Here is a 19,098-nt window from a genome sequence, read left to right on the forward strand (position 1 = left end):
GAAATTATTTGGTTTATTATTATTGGTAAATATAATTAATTGATTTGTAAGAAATTGGATTGCATGGAAATAATTGGAATATTCATGTTCATATTGATAAATATACAAAAAATATAGTTATATAACTAATTGATTTATATTAAAATGTTGAATTTGTATTAAACAACTGTATTACATAATTAACCAATGTGAGGATGGATATAAAAATAGATGACAATGCAAAGGGGTATAATATAGAATAGAAGGGAAAAATTGAATTTGATTAAGATTAGAGATGAGGATGAAGGGTAATATTGGTTTTTTTAAAAAATAGTTGAGGAATAAATATGGTAAAAAGGAAATATAGAAATTGTAAATTTAATTGAAATGACTAAATACTGTGTTGGAAGAAATATCCTTCTGGGTTCTGCTCCAAGTGGGGAAAAAGACACTGGAAACATGGAGACTGTTTGGAAAGATGTTTTAATAGTGGACAGGATCACATGGCTTGATGGGGCCCATTGTGTTAGTTTCTGTTGCTATTGTGTTGCAAATGTCCTTTGACAAAGGATTGACTTTCTGCCTCTGGCCCATTAACAAAGGGTGGGGGGCAGGAAGGTGGGAGCTGCTTTGTCTGTAAAATATGCTTCTCCATTTCTCATCCAGGGAAATATAATATTCTGCCTTTTTAATATTTCCCAAAATATTTCATTCTTCTAGGAAAGGGGTGGCTGCTAACCTCCTACAACTGTTTAAATTTGTGGACCGGCCAAATACTCTGTTCAAAGAAAATATGTTGTATGTTTGTATGTGTGTTTCTAATTATTGCTATTTATTCCTATTTGTTCTCTTTTATTCTTTAAAGTTTAACAATTCATTCTTTATCTTAATATCTTTATATTTGTTTGGGGTTGGCTTTTTTCCCTTTCATCTTTTTTATTGTACAGCAATCTTTCTCCTCAAACCTACCACCTTTGTCTTTTCTTTCTTACTTACTTTCTCTTCCCCCCTCGTCTTCTTCTCCCTACTTCCTCTTTCTCCTTCTCCTCCTCTCTTCCTCCCTCTCTTACCTTCACTCCTATTCTAATTTCCCTTCCCTTCCTTCATCCCTCTCTATTGCTGTATCCTTTTATGCATATGGACTACTCAGAGGGCTGAAAAAGTTATTTTTGACTGGTCCTCGCACTTTTGACCAGTCCTCGAACTTACGACTGTCCTCACATTTTACGTTTTTGCCCTATCTTGTCACCATGGTGAAGAAAAGCAGTTGTGAAATGAGTGACATGGTTGTTAAGAATGCTACAATGGGCATAAATGATGACCAGTCATAAGTGCGAAGACCGGTCAAAAGTGCGAGGACCTGTCAGAAATCACTTTTTTCAGCCCTCTGGGTAGTCCTTTTGTGCATATGGACTACTCAGAGGGCTGAAAAAGTTATTTTTGACTGGTCCTCGCACTTTTGACCAGTCCTCGAATTTACGACTGTCCTCACATTTTACGTTTTTGCCCTATCTTGTCACCATGGTGAAGAGAAGCAGTTGTGAAATGAGTGACATGGTTGTTAAGAATGCTACAATGGGCATAAATGATGACCAGTCATAACTGCGAAGACCGGTCAAAAGTGCGAGGACCTGTCAGAAATCACATTTTTCAGCCCTCTGGGTAGTCCTTTTGTGCACAGGGACTACTCAGAGGGCTGAAAAAGTTATTTTTGACTGGTCCTCGCACTTTTGACCAGTCCTCGAATTTACGACTGTCCTCACATTTTACGTTTTTTGCCCTATCTTATACCATGTTGAAGAGAAGCAGTTGTGAAATGAGTGACATGGTTGTTAAGAATGCTGCACAGGCATAAATGTGAGGATGGTCATAAGTGTGAGGACCAGTCAAAAGTGCGAGGACCTGTCAGAAATGACTTTTTTTCAGCCCTCTGAGTAGTCCCTATACACATAGCCATGGCCACCCGGTCACATGACCAGCTAGCCACACCCACTCGGTCACATGATCTCCAAGCCACGCCCACAAAATAAGCCACGCCCACAGAACCGGTAGTAAAAGAAATTTAGAACCCACCCCTGGTTGGGGGTCACCACAACATGAGGAACTGTATTAAAGGGTCGCGGCATTAGGAAGGTTGAGAACCACTGCTCTAATGCATGTCTTGAAAGACATGAACGGCTGGCTGTGGAAGGAAAAATTGTTTGTGAGGATAATGTGTTTTCTTCCAGGTGTGGTATCTATGTGCCTGCACCACATGTCGAATGTAAGAAAACGACGTGCGGACAGTGTGATACCAAAGTAGATAGCCTGACAGGTCACTTATGTTATCTGAAAAGGATTTTTAAGCCAAATGTAGGTTACAGGTACATTGTGTATGTGTCAGGTATGCTTCCTTCAAAGTCCAAGAAAGAATGACCCAAACTCCATTGTTTTATAGAGAAAGGTACTTTTACTGGAAAATGAAGTGATCGCAACCAAGGAAAAGCAGAATCTGAGGCAGAAGCACGAACATTACAGATAGAAAGCATCCCCTCCCACTGTCCAACGTAAATCATCCAATCCAAAGGTCTTCCAGGGGTCAGGTGGAAGCACACGTCTGGCGGTGTCATCAATCAGGAATGTCGTGGCTGTTGACCCGATAGCAGCTTCAAAGATGCAGTACTATAGCTTAGGAATCACTTTCGTTTCTCCCTCCAGCACGATTCCCCCTCAATGCTAGCTCCCCCTCCCCCTGTTACCATGGCAGCCAAAGCAGCAAAACAGCAAAAGGCGGAGGCTGACATTCGGCCTCCCTGCAGAAGAGACCTTATTCCTGAAAGAGAGGAAAAAGGAAATAACAACCCAATACATCATATATATATATATACATTAAGGTTTATCAGGATATTTGGTGTGAAACAACTGTACTTTCTTTGGCGCCCGGACATCATGTTTGTTCACCCATTCAGCTTTGGACAATGGGAAATGCTTCCAGGCCACCAGATACTGCACTTTACCGTAATGCTTCCTAGAGTCCAAGATCTCCTTAACCTCAAAATGTTGTTCTCCTTCAATCAGTATGGGGACAGGAGGAGATTCTTGGTCCGGACATAAAGGGGACGAATGTTCTGGTTTCAGCAAGCTGACATGAAACACAGGGTGGATTCATCACAAATTTTTTGGCAATTCCAATTCAACTATGACTGGATTAATGACTCGAGTAATTGGGAAAGGGCCCACATACTTGGGTCCAAGCTTTTAATTTTTGGGGAGTTTGTAAATATTTGGTGGAAAGGTAAACCATATCACCCACTTTATAAGCGTGTGCCGGGCACCTCTTTTTGTTGGCTTGGGCTTTATGTGCTTGGTGTGCTTCATCTAGAGCTTTTCGAGTCACTGCCCAAGTGCCTCGTAACTGTTTGATCCACTCAATCAAAGAGGGGTTCTGTGGGTTATCTTGAGGTAGCTCTGGTATTGGCACAAACTCTTGGCCAGAAGCCACCTTGAACAGAGTGAAGCCTGTGCTTCTATGTATGGAGTTATTATATGCAACCTCCGCAAATGGCAATAAGTCCACCCAGTTATCTTGCTGATAATTTATATAACATCTCAGATACTGTTCTAACACAGAATTGGTTCTCTCACAAGCCCCATTTGTCTGGGGATGGTGGGCGGAGCTTAACCCTTGGGCGGAGCCTATCAACATCAGGAACTCTTTCCAAAATTTGGAGGTGAATTGTACACCCCTGTCCGAGATTATACGTTTTGGAGCACCATGTAACCTATACACATGTTGAATAAACATTTTTGCAAGGGTTTTAGCTGAAGGAATCTTAGGACATGGAATGAAATGCACTTGTTTGGAAAACAAATCGGTTACTGCCCATATGACTGTGCACCCCCCACTATCCGGCAGGTCTACAATAAAATCCATGGATATCTCTTTCCAAGGAGCATTCGGCCTTGCTACACTCTGAAGTAGACCAGGTGGCTTCCCTGGAGGCCTCTTAGCTGAGGCACACACTGGGCAGCTAGCTACATATGCCTCTACGTCCTTTTTGAGTGCGGGCCACCAGAATTGTCTTTTAACAAGATGTAGAGTTTTGACGAATCCAAAGTGTCCTGCCACCTTGGCGTCATGAGCGTGCTGCAACACTGTTGCTCTCAAACTGGCAGGAACATACAATTTTGCTCCCACCCAAGCTAGTCCATCACGAAGTGTACATTCATTTGAGTGGGTTTGAAACCACTCGTCAGTTTTCAGAGCTTCTTGTAGTTTCTGAAGCAAATCGCCTGATAGGGCTGGATCGCCTCTCACCTGCGCCCTGGTAGTCACTGGTGCCGCCAGCTGGGTCGAAGGGATGATTGGGTGAACCACTTCCTCCTCAGTACTGTTGTACTGAGGCAATCTGGAAAGTCCATCCGCCATAAAGTTCTTCCCACCAGGAAGGTAGCGTAGAGTGAAATCAAAGCGGTTGAAGTGCTGAGCCCAGCGAACTTGCTTTGGTGACAGCTTACGTGGTGTTTTCAAAGCCTCCAAGTTTTTATGGTCAGTCCACACTTCAAAAGGGTGCTTAGCTCCTTCAAGAAATTGTCTCCACGTTAACAGTGCCCAGCGTACTGCAAAGGCTTCCTTCTCCCATATGGCCCATCTCCTTTCGGTCTCCGACAACTTACGGGAGGTATAGGCACAGGGCTGTAATTTCCCTTCTGCATTCTTTTGCAGAAGTACTGCTCCTACTGCTACGTCACTAGCGTCCGCCTGTACAACAAAAGGCTCTTCCATGTCCGGATGTTTGAGGACTGGTTCAGCAGCAAACAACCGTTTCAGTTTCTCGAATGCCGCCTGACAGTCCATAGTCCATTCAAGGGCCCGGGAGGGCTTTGGTTTTAGTTCACCTTTTGTTTTCAGAAGATTTGTTATCGGCAGCGCGATTTTAGCGAACGAGGGGATGAACTGTCTATAGAAGTTAGCAAACCCCAGGAAGCTCTGTAGTTGTTTGCGGGTACGTGGCACAGCCCATTCCAATACAGCCCGGACTTTTCCAGGATCCATCTCTATTCCCTCATGCGATATGCGGTATCCAAGATAGCCAATTTTGCTTTGGTGGAATTCGCACTTAGAGAGTTTGGCATACAGTTCAGCAGCCCTGAGTTTTTTCAGGACAGTTCGCACCAATTTCACATGGTTGTCCATGTTCTCAGAGTAGATAAGGATGCCATCCAAATAGACCAGCACCCCCTTATACAGGTGCTCATGCAGCACTTTGTTGATCAATTGCATGAACACAGCAGGGGCTCCTTGTAGTCCAAAAGGGAGCACTTGAAACTGGAAACATCCCAGTGGACAGTTAAATGCTGTTTTCCATTCATCCCCTTCCTTGATCCGCACTCTGTAGTATGCCTCTTGTAAATCAAGTTTGGTGAAGATTTTCCCCTTGCCTAGGTGGGCTAGCATGTCCTTCATGAGTGGCAGGGGGTAGACATTTTCTATGCAAATGGCGTTAAGGTTTCTATAATCAACTACCAAACGGAAGGAGCCATCTTTCTTTTCCCGGAAGAGAACCGGTGCCACCACCCTTGGTCTGGCTGGTTGGATAAAGCCCCGTTCTAGGTTTTTGTCAATGAACTTTCGTAATTCTCCCAGCTCTCGAGGGGTCGTGGGGTAGATTTTTGGTTTAAGGAGCTTTACCCCAGGGAGTATTTCAATGGTACAGTCCATAGCTCTGTGGGGGGGAGCAGCACATCTGAGGCCCTTTCACTGAAAACTTCTCGGAGATCCCAATACTCCTTTGGAATCTTCTCCCCCTGTTGCCTCCTCCCCCTCCGCCTATTTCCACCTCCGCCACTTCGTGTTCCACTCCGTCCTCAAGGGGGGGTTCTTCCCTCTCTAGTCTCGGTTTCCTAACGCGAATGCGCAAAACCCCCGTCTTCCAGTTAACACGCGGGTTCCATCTACGGAGCCAGGGCAGTCCAAGTATGAGGGGTCATTCCATGCCAGGGGCCACAATAAAACTGAGAGTCTCTAAGTGATCCCCCAATTGCATCTCAATGGGTTCGGTCACAAAACTGGCTGGGCCCCCTCCTGCTATCAATCCATCTAGCTGACAGAAAGCAATGGGCCTTTTCAACATTTTTAGTCTCAGGCCCATCTTCTCCACCACTTTTGGGCTGATTATGCACCTGGTGCACCCAGAGTCTAATAGGGCTAGCATCTGTGCAAGTGCCCCTGTGGACGGCACCCTTATTTCTACGGAAATGAGCATGGGGCCCTCAGTGTGACTCACTAGTTCATCGGAGTCGGAGTCGGATTCCGTCTCACTGTCGTCCGCAGTGGTCAGAGTTCCCAACTCACCCTGGTTTCGGGGAGCGAACTCAATGACTTCCCCTTTCAGGGCGGTTTCGCGGGCTTTTGCGGGCGCTTTGTCAGCCTTCTTTGGCCCCAAGCCGGTAGGTTTTTGCACTGGCTTGGAGAAACATTCCATGGCTCGGTGACCTTCCTTTCCACACTTGAAACACGTGAAGGGCTTTGACTTGGGTTTGAATTCCACTCTTCCCCCGGCTGTCTTTGACGCTCCTTTGCAGTAGTGGGAGGATGACGGATCCCCTGCGCGGCCCCCTTGGAGTCAGCTTCGGGCCAGATCGATCTCCACGTCCTCAGCTACTACGTACCAACTCTGCAGATCTTCGGGGACCCCCATGCTCTACAGTCTTTATAGACGTCTTCATTCAGTCCATCCTTATAGCTCTCCAATAGGGCCACTTCTGACCACCCTGTCATAAAAGGTGCCAGCTCGTGAAACTCTTGGGTGTATTCTGCCACTGATCTCCGGACCTGCTGGATACCCTTCATTCGGACTCTCGCCTTCCGCTCAGCTAGGTGGTCCTCAAACCGCCTCCTAAGAGCCCCCATGAATAGGTGGTAGTTTCTCAGCAAGGGGGAGTTGTTATTGTGGAGGACCACCATCCATTCAGCTGCCACTCCCTCTAGGGCAGTGATCTGAAAAAGTGATCTGAAAGTGCCAAAAATCTGAGCGGGCGAGCGCTGTTGCGCTACCGCGTGCCGAAACCCATAATGCAATGCACGCTCCCATTTACGCATGCGTGCACGACACCCCCCACGCTCCCTCTACACATGCACCCACACTGAGCATGTCTGCCCCCCCAATGCGCCCCCCCACTTTTTCCAAGTGGGCCAGCATACCTCTTACCAGAGGACAACTAGGTACGGGCCTGTTCCCTGGTGAGACAGCTGTTCCCCACCTGGCGCATAGCGCTGCCAAGATGGCGGGGCCGAGACTGCCCCCGAGGAAGCTCCAAACGCGAGGCTTGCCTGGGCTCCTTCCCACTGGGAGCTGCAGGTCGAGCAGGTGGTGGACGGGGGGACAGGCTGCACCTATCGCCACCTAAGTGGAAAGCCCAAAGATGCATATGCTGCCCTCAGCACTTTCCCCAGCTCCTCTTCTCTAAATGAGCACTCCACAGTTGGGAAAAACAGGAGCCGCCACATTCGCTCTGCCCCACAATTCTGCTCAGCTCAAGTTCATGGAAATCATGTGGTGGCCCTTGAAACGTTAGGAGGGAACTGGCTCCGAGATTGTGTTGGAATCATCCTGGTGGGCTTCTCATGAGTCCAGATTAGGAAAAAACACAAGGACAGGTGTTTTCTCGGGATGAGAGAGCCCCGAGCTGACTCCGTCACCCTCTTTTATTAGTTATCAAAATACAGCGTCATCAGAAGGCGTTATTATGGCTACACATCTCATATTACATACAAGAGATAGAAAAACATCCATATATTTTCCAATATAAGTTTCACATTCTTACCTATTACAGTAAATCACGTGATTTCTAGGAAAGCGATACTTAAGGTAAAAACAAAACTTAACTCTGGCTATTTGGTGCCAGTTACTACCAGGCGAGAGGCCCATCTCCTCGTCAGAGATTACCTCAGCCCTCAGGAATGTTTCGCAAAGAGATGTCTCTTATCTTTTCAAATACAGTCTATGTTAAAAACAAAGAGAGAACAAAATAGGGCCCTTCAGAGAGTATCCATATGAACCCGCTTTTCATAGTTTGATTATTTCGGTGCTAAGCTCCATACAAGTGTCCAACCAGTTAAACTGGTCTATACATGTACTATGGCCACTGCATTCCCACATTTCCTCTGTTTTTGTTTTTTGCAACAGGGTTCAGCTGTGTTGTTATTATGATGTTCTCTTTATGCCTGGGAAACATGCCTATCATCATAGCAAACAAAGCATGAATATATTGAATAGTACAACATACAGAAATAAGCAAAGCAATAATCATGAGTACAGTAGATAATATGTTCTTCAGCCATCTGGTTTCTGCAAATGTTTTTAGGTCACCCATCCTTTTATTAAGGTGAACAAAGTTAGTGGAAAAGTGGCCAGGAGATGTCAAGCGAGGTAGGCCATCATGTTTCTGGGGTGTATTCCAGTTATACATTTCCACAAATCGCTCACACAAATTGTAAATCCATCCGGTTTCAGGCACCCAAGAAAACCACATGTCAGGAGTTTGTAATCTCTGAGTTATCCTGGAAGCCCTATCTTGCAAGTCCCGAGCACCTCCTCTGACCACACCTGATTTGTTCCTCCAGTTCCAGAAGGGCTTTGGTTTCACTTATCAGGACGTCCTTCCTATTGGAGGGAATAAAACCTTTGCACATTTGCAGAAGGGAGGGGAGACATTGGATGCAGCAACAAAGCAAAACAAGCAGTACAATTATAGATACAATATTTGGCATAATTAATTTCAACCAAGAACCATCCGGGAGCCATGACCAAAGAGCAGCCCAGATGTCAATGGCGCCAGATCCATTGGATGATAAGGGATTATTTTTTGATCAAGTTTTCCATATTTTCTATGGTGTGAGTGATGTTATATTGATAATCAGATACATAGGTACAACAATGTGAGTGAAATGAAGATCCCGATAGTTCATTGCCACCCGAGATTGGGCACGATGTCTCTGGATATCTGAGTTTTTAATGAGCCACCCAGTGTCAGTGGTGGGTGTGGTTTGAAAAATAGGAGTAGTGGAGTTTGTCCAATTAGCAGCTATTTGAATGTCTTTTACTGTCCCATCATGATTGAATGTAGAGGCTGCTGACAAGAAGGATCATGAGATGTAGGGGCAATAGATGCAAGATTGTGACTTAATTCCAGAATCCATGATATATAGTCTCTTTTATGCAATTGTTACAGAGGCCCATTGTTCTTATTCACTCCCCCCTCAGCTGGAAATGTCAATATGGGAACCTTAGGTGGTGGAGTAGATTTAGGTAGAAAGTAAGGAGCTTGTGCATAGACAATGCGTTTTTGACGGGAGCGTACTTGACTTGAAGTGTATGTATGTGGGGATTTGATGTTCCTTACATGGTCACATGAGAGTCCCAAAGCTAACAATGTCCAAAGCCATAAACAAATCATAGTCACTTATACGTGTGAAACAAAATTACTAGCAAAATTAGAAAAACAATTCTACTAACATTAGTATGTGTAAGAAAGTGTTAAAATGTATATGTACAATATGAAGGTAATTTCCTCCTGATGAATCTTCCGCTGTGCTCAGGGGACTAGCTTCCGGTGTAGTCCTGCAAAGCTGATGGTCACCACCGTGCGTTAAGAGTCTGTTGCTGTCTCAGCACAGGGGTTTCTCCTTCTTTTTGTTGTAAATGAAATGGTCTTACGTGTCTTTTGGGGATCCAAATGATGCGATCATTGTCCTGGACAGCAGCATATCCATGGCTCCAGGTAATAAGGTCAGCAGGTCCTTTCCAGGCAGGATCAGGTAGTTGGTGGAAATAGACCTTCGGTTTTAGGGCAGCTGATGGATAAGCAGAAAAATGACGGGTCGCAGCAGATGTGGGAGGCTGTCCAGTCAGGTTAAGGAAGTTCAAAGTATATAAACAAAGATTGAGTTTGTTTTGCATGGCTGGGAGGCCGAGGCATTTTTCCTCTTTCAATTTTATAAGCCAAATTTGTGTGTGATGGACCACTTGTTACAAAAGTCTGCAAAGGCAGTACTGGTGTAGTAGATCCATTGTCAGTTTTAATTTCAATTGGGCGTCCCATCGATGCAGAAGTCCGAATACAATGATTTATTACATGTTTGGTTGCTTCCCCCCTTTTTGGGAATGCCAATAATAAATCCTGAATAAGTATCCAAGGAAACATGCAAATATTTCCATGGGGCAAAGGAAAGGTATTGAGTCACATACATTTGCCAATTTTCACAAGCTTTGAGTCCTCTAGATTTTACACCCATAGGAATAGAATGAGCTTGTTGACTACAGGTAGGACATTGTTGTATGATGGCAGTCGCTTCAGCTGCAGGACATTGTTGTATGATGGCAGTCGCTTCAGCTGCCGTGAGACCAAATTGTTTCGCTAATGCTTTTTTTTATTTTGATGAAAATAGGCATGACTGTCCCATGGTGTGATGGAAGATATAACCATGAGCGCAGTTGCAGCTTTGTCATTTCCCTCTTCCAATCTCTGTCTCCGCTACCCACAACATCTATAACCTTCCAATAAACAAATCTCCTTATAACACTAAACATTCAAGTCCTTCTCCCATTGCCATTCTGACTTCCAAGCCAGCCCAAGTCTACGCAAACCAACTTTCTCTTAAACAATTCAACTCCTTCTCTGCACCAATATCTGATTGTCCTTCTAAATCTCCTTGTAAACAAGCATACTTCCAAAAGTCAACTTTCTGCTTTTCTTACTAACTCTCTCTTACATTCCCTGTAACACTGGGTTCTTTGCATACCAGTCTTTATTCAAAATAGCACAATTATCTATTCACAGCCTACAATATCCAGTCAATCCTAAAAATTTCCTGAACTCTTCAGGTATTATCTTCTTTCATTAATTAAATGTCCTATGTATTTTATCTCTTTTTCTACATATTGTAACTTCTAACTCATCTCTGTGATAATTCCTAAAAATGGCAGCAGTTTATGCTGCTGACGAAGAAACAAACAAATAAACAAACAAACAACAGACAAACAAAGAACAAACATGCCATCTGTTAAGTATGCAAAATGCATGTAGACATAAAAACATTAAGGAGTATTTTGAGTCAATGCTCTGAAATAGAATTGGGTATGAAAGTATTTGAAACGTCAAAAATTTCCAGAAGGAAAAAGAAGGTATTGCATTCTGAGCCAAGACAGTGCTCTGCAAAGGCAGGTATCAGATATCACCCTTTCACTCCCGCCTTTCTCTGGCTGGCTCTCTGAGAGAAAAAAAAATGGTTAAAAGTACAAAGTAGCCCCCCCCCCCCCCTTTCGTGCCTCTCATCTCCCAGGGAAAAAAAGGAGGGGGTGAGGGAAAGGAAAAAAATTTTAAAACAAACCAAGCCTCCCTTCTCCTCGGAGGGCAGGGAGAGAAAAGAAAAAAAGTGCTTATACACAAAATTACATTTCATGCAATCCAATACACACCCATTCACATCTGTACTGCAATCAGACCTTTTGTATAATACATCCTTCATGCGAATCAGTCATTCAAATTATTTCAATGAACTAGTTTATTCCCAAAACAGTGAAAAAATTCAGGCAACAGTCATAATCACAAAAAGTGATATGGGCCCATAACCATTGCCCGGTTTTCCACAGTTTCAAGTTCAAACCCAGTTAATTTTTGCTGGCCAGCCAAGCATATCAATTCCACACACTATCATTATAGATGCGCATCAACAAAATATTTTTAACAGAAATCACTTCAAGTTGATTAGTTCAAATTATCTGAGTCTTCCCATTTAGACAGGCTCTAATTTTATTTCCTGCTAAACCCCAGGTGGGAAGAACAATAAACAATTTATTTATTTATTTATTTATTTATTTATTTATTCAGCCTGAGAAACATACTGAGAGTCAGAGATCAAATTAAAAGCTTGTTGAGAAAAAGTGTGAAAGCTAAGATAGTCGCAGACAATTAGTGTAAGATTCTTTCCAGATGTCGTCATGAGTGTCCTTGTAAGCAATGGCTCCTCTGGAGAAAATCATTAAGCAAGTAAACCTAGGATCTTTAGGCAAATGATATGAAATACAGCCTACAAAGTCAGTTAGAGCACACTGAAGAGATGAATTATTCTGAAGATAAAAGTGAAAGTCAGATTTTGAGATAGAAAGAATAATATTTATTAGATCAGTTCCATTTCTTCGACAGTCTGGATTACGCCCCAAGGTTATAATTTCAGCAATAGCTTAAATAAAGGGTAAAACATTTTTAGATGGTAATGAGACAAATAAAGCAATGTACTTTTTGCTGTTCTAAAACAGAATTAAATCTCCTGGCTTTTTTCTTTTAGTCAATAACTCAAATAATGGACTAAGTAAATGCATAGGTAAAGAGAAATATGAGCAGTCCCAATTAATAGTACCCAGTAATTGTTGCAAATTTAACTTTGGGTAACTTTAGCCGGAGCAGAAAGAGATTGCACATACAGATAAGGAGCTGTATTTTCTCTGGGGCAATGTGCAATTCATTTACACATAAATCATTTTGTATTTTCAAAAAGCCAATTAGGTTGTATTTTTTGTGTTCCAATTAAAATATCATCTATACGATGATCCTGACACACTTTAATCATATCTGCCAAATAAATGTGCAAAGTTGCAGCCGGTAGACAGACTGAAAGCAATTCAAGAATTTATTCTATATTCCATCCCCCTTCTTTTTGTCTAACTGTTTCTTTAAATTCTGCTTAGTGGGGGTGTAACTGACTCCTTCAGAATGAGCTGATGTTTAATTTCATGCCGTGCGTCTGCGTGGGTGATTTAACGCGAGATCGCAACTTGAAGTCTCTCAACAAAGTCTGAAAAGGAACTATTAACAGTGTCCTGAAGGCTTTTTATTATTTATTTTTTTTTTTTTTAATGTATCATTAAACACTCTATAACTAATCTCCAGAGTGCAAAAAATTTTTAAGGGCTGGGGAGGTTCGTGGAGGCATGTTCCCATCTGTCTCCACATATTCACTTTTAAAGAGCCCTTTTATTGCCAAAAGTATTTTAGAAGGTAAATCAAAATCTTTTCACGGGCAGGACTTTCCCGTTATCTTTTTAAAACAATGATTGAGGACTTGGCCAATTCTCTAAGTTCGTGGAGGTGCGTAACCTGAGGCTTAGAGAATTCTGCCCCCATACTCACGATTATGGGAGGGTGCTTCGTTCGCCAACGACCGGCCCTGGTTTGCAGAGGCTCTTCCAGCCGAATGAGTATGAGGGTGCCAAGAGACGTGCTCGATCCATGAATCACGTCGGGGTCACCATATGTTGGAATCATCCTGGTGGGCTTCTCATGAGTCCAGATTAGGAAAAAACACAAGGACAGGTGTTTTCTCGGGATGAGAGAGCCCCGAGCTGACTCCGTCACCCTCTTTTATTAGTTATCAAAATACAGCGTCATCAGAAGGCGTTATTATGGCTACACATCTCATATTACATACAAGAGATAGAAAAACATCCATATATTTTCCAATATAAGTTTCACATTCTTACCTATTACAGTAAATCACATGATTTCTAGGAAAGCGATACTTAAGGTAAAAACAAAACTTAACTCTGGCTATTTGGTGCCAGTTACTACCAGGCGAGAGGCCCATCTCCTCGTCAGAGATTACCTCAGCCCTCAGGAATGTTTCGCAAAGAGATGTCTCTTATCTTTTCAAATACAGTCTATGTTAAAAACAAAGAGAGAACAAAATAGGGCCCTTCAGAGAGTATCCATATGAACCCGCTTTTCATAGTTTGATTATTTCGGTGCTAAGCTCCATACAAGTGTCCAACCAGTTAAACTGGTCTATACATGTACTATGGCCACTGCATTCCCACAGATTGGGAGGCAGCCTTTGGCGGAGCCAGCCTGATAGGAAACTGAAAAGAGAGAGGCTTTTCCCTTCTTCCGCCTCCCTCGCTGGTGGGCTGTGGGGTTTGGGATGGCTCTAGAGCCGAAATTCTGATGAGCTTGGCTGATGATCGGGCAACACCAGAGATTCCTACTACATGTGTTCATTCTCTTGCCTGTCTTCTTTCCCTGTTTAAAAGAGCCGCACATATAGGGGGGAGAGATCTGACTAAAGAGCTGTGCTTTAGCTGTGCTAAAGAGCTGCCTCCTGCCTTCCACGATCTCCAAAGTTCCTCCCCCATCAAATTCTACCATTCTTCTGCCTTCCACAATCGCCAAAGTTCCTCCCCCTTCGAATCCTACTTTTCTTCTGCCTTCCACGATCGCCAAAGTTCCTCCCCCTTCGAATCATAGCTTTCTTCTGCCTTCCACGATCTCCAAAGTTCCTCCCCCATCGAATCATAGCTTTCTCCTGCCTTCAACGATCTCCAAAGTTCCTCCCCCTTCGAATCCTACTTTTCTTCTGCCTTCCACGATCGCCAAAGTTCCTCCCCCTTCGAATCATAGCTTTCTTCTGCCTTCCACGATCTCCAAAGTTCCTCCCCCATCGAATCATAGCTTTCTCCTGCCTTCAACGATCTCCAAAGTTCCTCCCCCATCGAATCCTACTTTTCTTCTTCCTTCCACGATCTCCAAAGTTCCCCCCCCCCATCAAATCCTACTGTTCTTCTGCCTTCCAAGATCTCCAAAGTTCTTCCCCCATCAAATCCTACTTTTCTTCTGCCTTCCACGATCTCCAAAGTTCCTCCCCCTTCGAATCATAGCTTTCTCCTGCCTTCCAAGATCTCCAAAGTTCTTCCCCCATCGAATCCTACTTTTCTTCTGCCTTCCACGATCTCCAAAGTTCTTCCCCCATCTAATCCTACTTTTCTTCTGCCTTCCACGATCTCCAACGTTCCTCCCCCTTCGAATCATAGCTTTCTCCTGCCTTCCACGATCTCCAAAGTTCCTCCCCCTTTGAATCATAGCTTTCTCCTGCCTTCCACGATCTCCAAAGTTCCTCCCCCTTCGAATCATAGCTTTCTTCTGCCTTCCAAGATCTCCAAAGTTCCTCCCCCTTCGAATCATAGCTTTCTCCTGCCTTCCACGATCTCCAAAGTTCCTCCCCCTTCGAATCATAGCTTTCTCCTGCCTTCCAAGATCTCCAAAGTTCTTCCCCCATCAAATCCTACTTTTCTTCTGCCTTCCACGATCTCCAAAGTTCTTCCCCCATCTAATCCTACTTTTCTTCTGCCTTCCACGATCTCCAAAGTTCCTCCCACTTCGAATCATAGCTTTCTTCTGTCTTCCACGATCTCCAAAGTTCCTCCCCCATCGAATCCGACTTTTCTTCTGCCTTTCACGATCTCCAAAGTTCTTCCCCCATCTAATCCTACTTTTCTTCTGCCTTCCACGATCTCCAAAGTTCCTCCCCCTTCGAATCATAGCTTTCTCCTGCCTTCCACGATCTCCAAAGTTCCTCCCCCTTCGAATCATAGCTTTCTCCTGCCTTCCACGATCTCCAAAGTTCCTCCCCCTTCGAATCATAGCTTTCTCCTGCCTTCCACGATCTCCAAAGTTCTTCCCCCATCTAATCCTACTTTTCTTCTGCCTTCCACGATCTCCAAAGTTCCTCCCCCTTCGAATCATAGCTTTCTTCTGCCTTCCACAAGTTCCTCCCCCATCGAATCCTACTTTTCTTCTGCCTTCGATGTCAGGGCCTTTATTAATCCCATGTTTGGCTCTGGGACTAATTACCCTGGTTTAATTAGAGGAGATGAATCGAGGCTTATTCCTTGTTGCAATATTCTGAAAAAAACGCGAATAAAAAGTTTCTAATAAAACTCATTTATTTGTTATAAAGAAAATAAAACACCTCACTAACTAAGAAAAGTTAATTGCTACATTTTTGAAAGTAATTCTTGCAGGCTATCTCAGCCGGACCTTTTTGGAAAAAGAACAAAGGAAAAGTGTGAAGGAATGGAATGTGGGTGGATGGACATGCGTAGTAGCTTTTCATAACAATTCTTGGCAAGGTACGGAAAGTCTGATAGTCCAGAAATGATGAGCTCAGCTGGTAAATAAAATAACGAAGTGACATTCCCCTTCTTTGCCAGTTGAGCGAATATCAGTACATCATCAAATAAGGCACATCTTCATACGCAGATACTCGTGTTGAGCTGCTGGAAGTGGTTTGTTGAGCATATCAGCAATTTGATCATGTGTAGATACATATTGCATTTTGACAAAACCTTTTTTCACTAAATGTTTTATGTTTTGATAACGGATGTCAATGTGTCTGGACCTAGAACCTGTGAAATGAGATTCAGAAATATAAACCACCGATTCATTGTCTTCCATCACGGTGATGGTCGGATCGGGTGTGTCCAGATATCTGTGACTAAAACATCAAACCAAGTTAGGGAATTACATGCATCTGAAACACAAGCATATTCAGCTTCAGTAGATGAACAAGAAACAAAATTCTGTTTACGTACTTGCCAATAAACAGGACATCCATTTAAGAACATCATATAACCTGAAGTACTTTTGTGTGATTTCTTATCACTTGCCCAATCAGAATCTGCATAACAACATAATTCTGCATAATCAGTATGTGTTGGTTCTAACAATAATTTCAAATGCTTAGTGTATTTTAGGTATCTCAGTAATTTCTTAATACATGTCCAATGAAACTGTTTTGCCTTACCTACGTGTCGAGATAAGAGATTAACACTAAGTGCAATGTCGGGTCTGGTCCAACTACTAATGTACAATAGTGACCCAATGACTGAACGATAAAGTGTTTGATCCTCGAACTCAGGACTTGCTTCTTGTGTCAAGTTATGAAAATCTGTTTGCATGGGTGTCTTTGTTGTGTTAGCATCTTTCATGTTGCAATGATGCAAAATTTGTTCAATTTTATCTTCTTGTGAAAGACTAAACCCCTTCTGTGTTTTTTCAATCTGAACACCTAAATAAGTGCTAATGTGACCTAATGATTTCAATGTGAAGTATCTCTGCAAAGCTTTGGCAAAAATTTCACTCATTTGCTTATTTGGACCAATATAAACAATATCATCAACATAAACAAGAACTATCTCATATGCATTGTTAGATCTTTTTGTGAACACGCACTCATCAGTTTCGGACTTAATAAAGCCCATTGAATTTAGTTTGTCAGTAAGACATAAATACCACATTAAACCAGATTGTTTCAGACCATAGAGACTTTTGTTTAGGAACCAGGTATCCCCTTCTTGCTGTCGGAATCCTGGAGGACCTTTTACGTAGATCTCTTCATCTAGGTCTGCATGTAGATAAGCCGTGTCAACATCAAACTGGAAAACTTCTAAACCAAGGATAGTTGCAGTTGCTAAAGCAATTTTTACACTCTCAGTTCTGACTGTCGGTGAGTAAGTATTTGTGTAGTCCTCAGGATAACGTTGAGCGAAACCCTGAGCTACAAGTCTGGCCTTGTACAGTGACTCACCATTTGGTTTCTTTTTGATTCTGTAGACCCATCGAGTGCCAATGACCTTTTTGTTTGCTGGAGGTTTTGCAGGTGTAAATACTTTGAGTTTCTTTAGACTGTCCATTTCAATCTGCATTGCTTCATACCATTTGTCTTGCTCTGAATCAGGGAGCTGCTTGATTTGTGTGAAATTATCAGGTGGAAGTGTAACATTGCAAATCAAAGGCAAGGGTGCTTTTGTCAGTTGCCAAGAATATTGTTGTGGAGGGATTCCTTTTGTGGCCCTCTTGGAACGTCTCGGAACAACTGTCCAGTCTTCTTCTGCTTCGTCCTCGTCCTCACTTTCGTCGCTAGCGTCAGCATCCGCGGCTTGTGAAGACGGAACATCAAGTTGAGAAGAACCAGTGGAATCTTGGTCATCAATCTGCGTGGCATCAGCAGTATCATCTCTGGGAAAATAAACTCCAGGATCATTGGAATGAATCCTGGACCAGTCAATGTCTTCTTCAAAATTAGCAGATTGGGAAATCACAATTGCATGTTTAGAGTCAATAAATCTGCTCCATTTTGAGTTATCATCAATACCCATAAATCTCAGTCTCTTTGCTGCTGGACTTCCTTTTCTTCTTTGAGCTAAGGGAATGTTCACCATAGCATATGAACCAAAAATATGGATGTTTTTAAGATCGGGCTTGTAGCCATACAACATGAAGAAAGGAGTCTGATTTGTTACACTGCTCCAAGTATGGTTGACAATGTAATTTGCATACTTGATAGCTTCACCCCAGTATATCTTACCAAGGTTGGCGTCTTCTAGGAGACAACGCATCATGGTTTGCAGTACCCCTTGTCTTCGTTCTACGACTCCATTATGAGCCGGTGTGTAAGGGGCCGAAGTCTGATGAATAATTCCATTCTTACGCATCCAGTCCTGGAAACGCTGAGACATGAACTCGGCACCACGATCACTCTGGATTCTGGCGATGCGAACTTGGTGTTGGGTAGAAACAAGGGTTGCAAAGTCTTTAAAGATCTGAAAAGTCTCTGATTTTTCTTTCATAGGATATACATATCCATATCTAGAGTAATTATCAACAATTGTTAGAAAATATTTTCTACCACCAAATGATGGTGGGAAAGGACCAACTATGTCAATGTGAACCAAATCAAAAATGTGTGTTGACAGGCGTGTAGCGCGTTTGGGAATGGCTGCTGCTTTGGATTTGGCCTTTTTGCAGACAGCACAATCCAAAAACACCTTACACCCCTTTAGATCCAAACCTTTTGCGAACTCCGGCATCTTCCTAAGAACACGGAAACTGGCATGCCCCATTCTTCTATGCCATTTATGGATACACCTGGAATGCAAAGGTTTACCAGTTAGTGAATTCTCAACATCAACATTTTTATGTGGAACCTCAGGCTTGCTCTGAGCAACTTGTTTACCAATTCTATTTTTGTTGGCTTTAGGAGCCTTAGGAATAGCAACAGGATCTCTCTCTGGAGCATCTCTCTCTGGGCCTGTGCTCTCCCTTTTTGGAGTTTGCATACTTGCCTGTGTTTGTGGTTTAGGCTTTGGCTTTAAGTAATAAACACCACCAATTAATATGGTTTCAGCAACAATATCTCCATCTTTAACTATGTAACTTGCTTTTTCAAGGTGGTGAACTTGGAACTTTAACATTCTAGACAAGTGACACTGACTAAGCAAATTACTGGTTGCTGTTGGTATGTAATAA

Source organism: Pituophis catenifer, unplaced genomic scaffold (genome assembly GCF_029215685.1).
Source record: "Pituophis catenifer annectens isolate HBS135680 unplaced genomic scaffold, rPitCat1.0.hap2 SCAF_5, whole genome shotgun sequence".
Lineage (NCBI taxonomy): Eukaryota > Metazoa > Chordata > Lepidosauria > Squamata > Colubridae > Pituophis > Pituophis catenifer.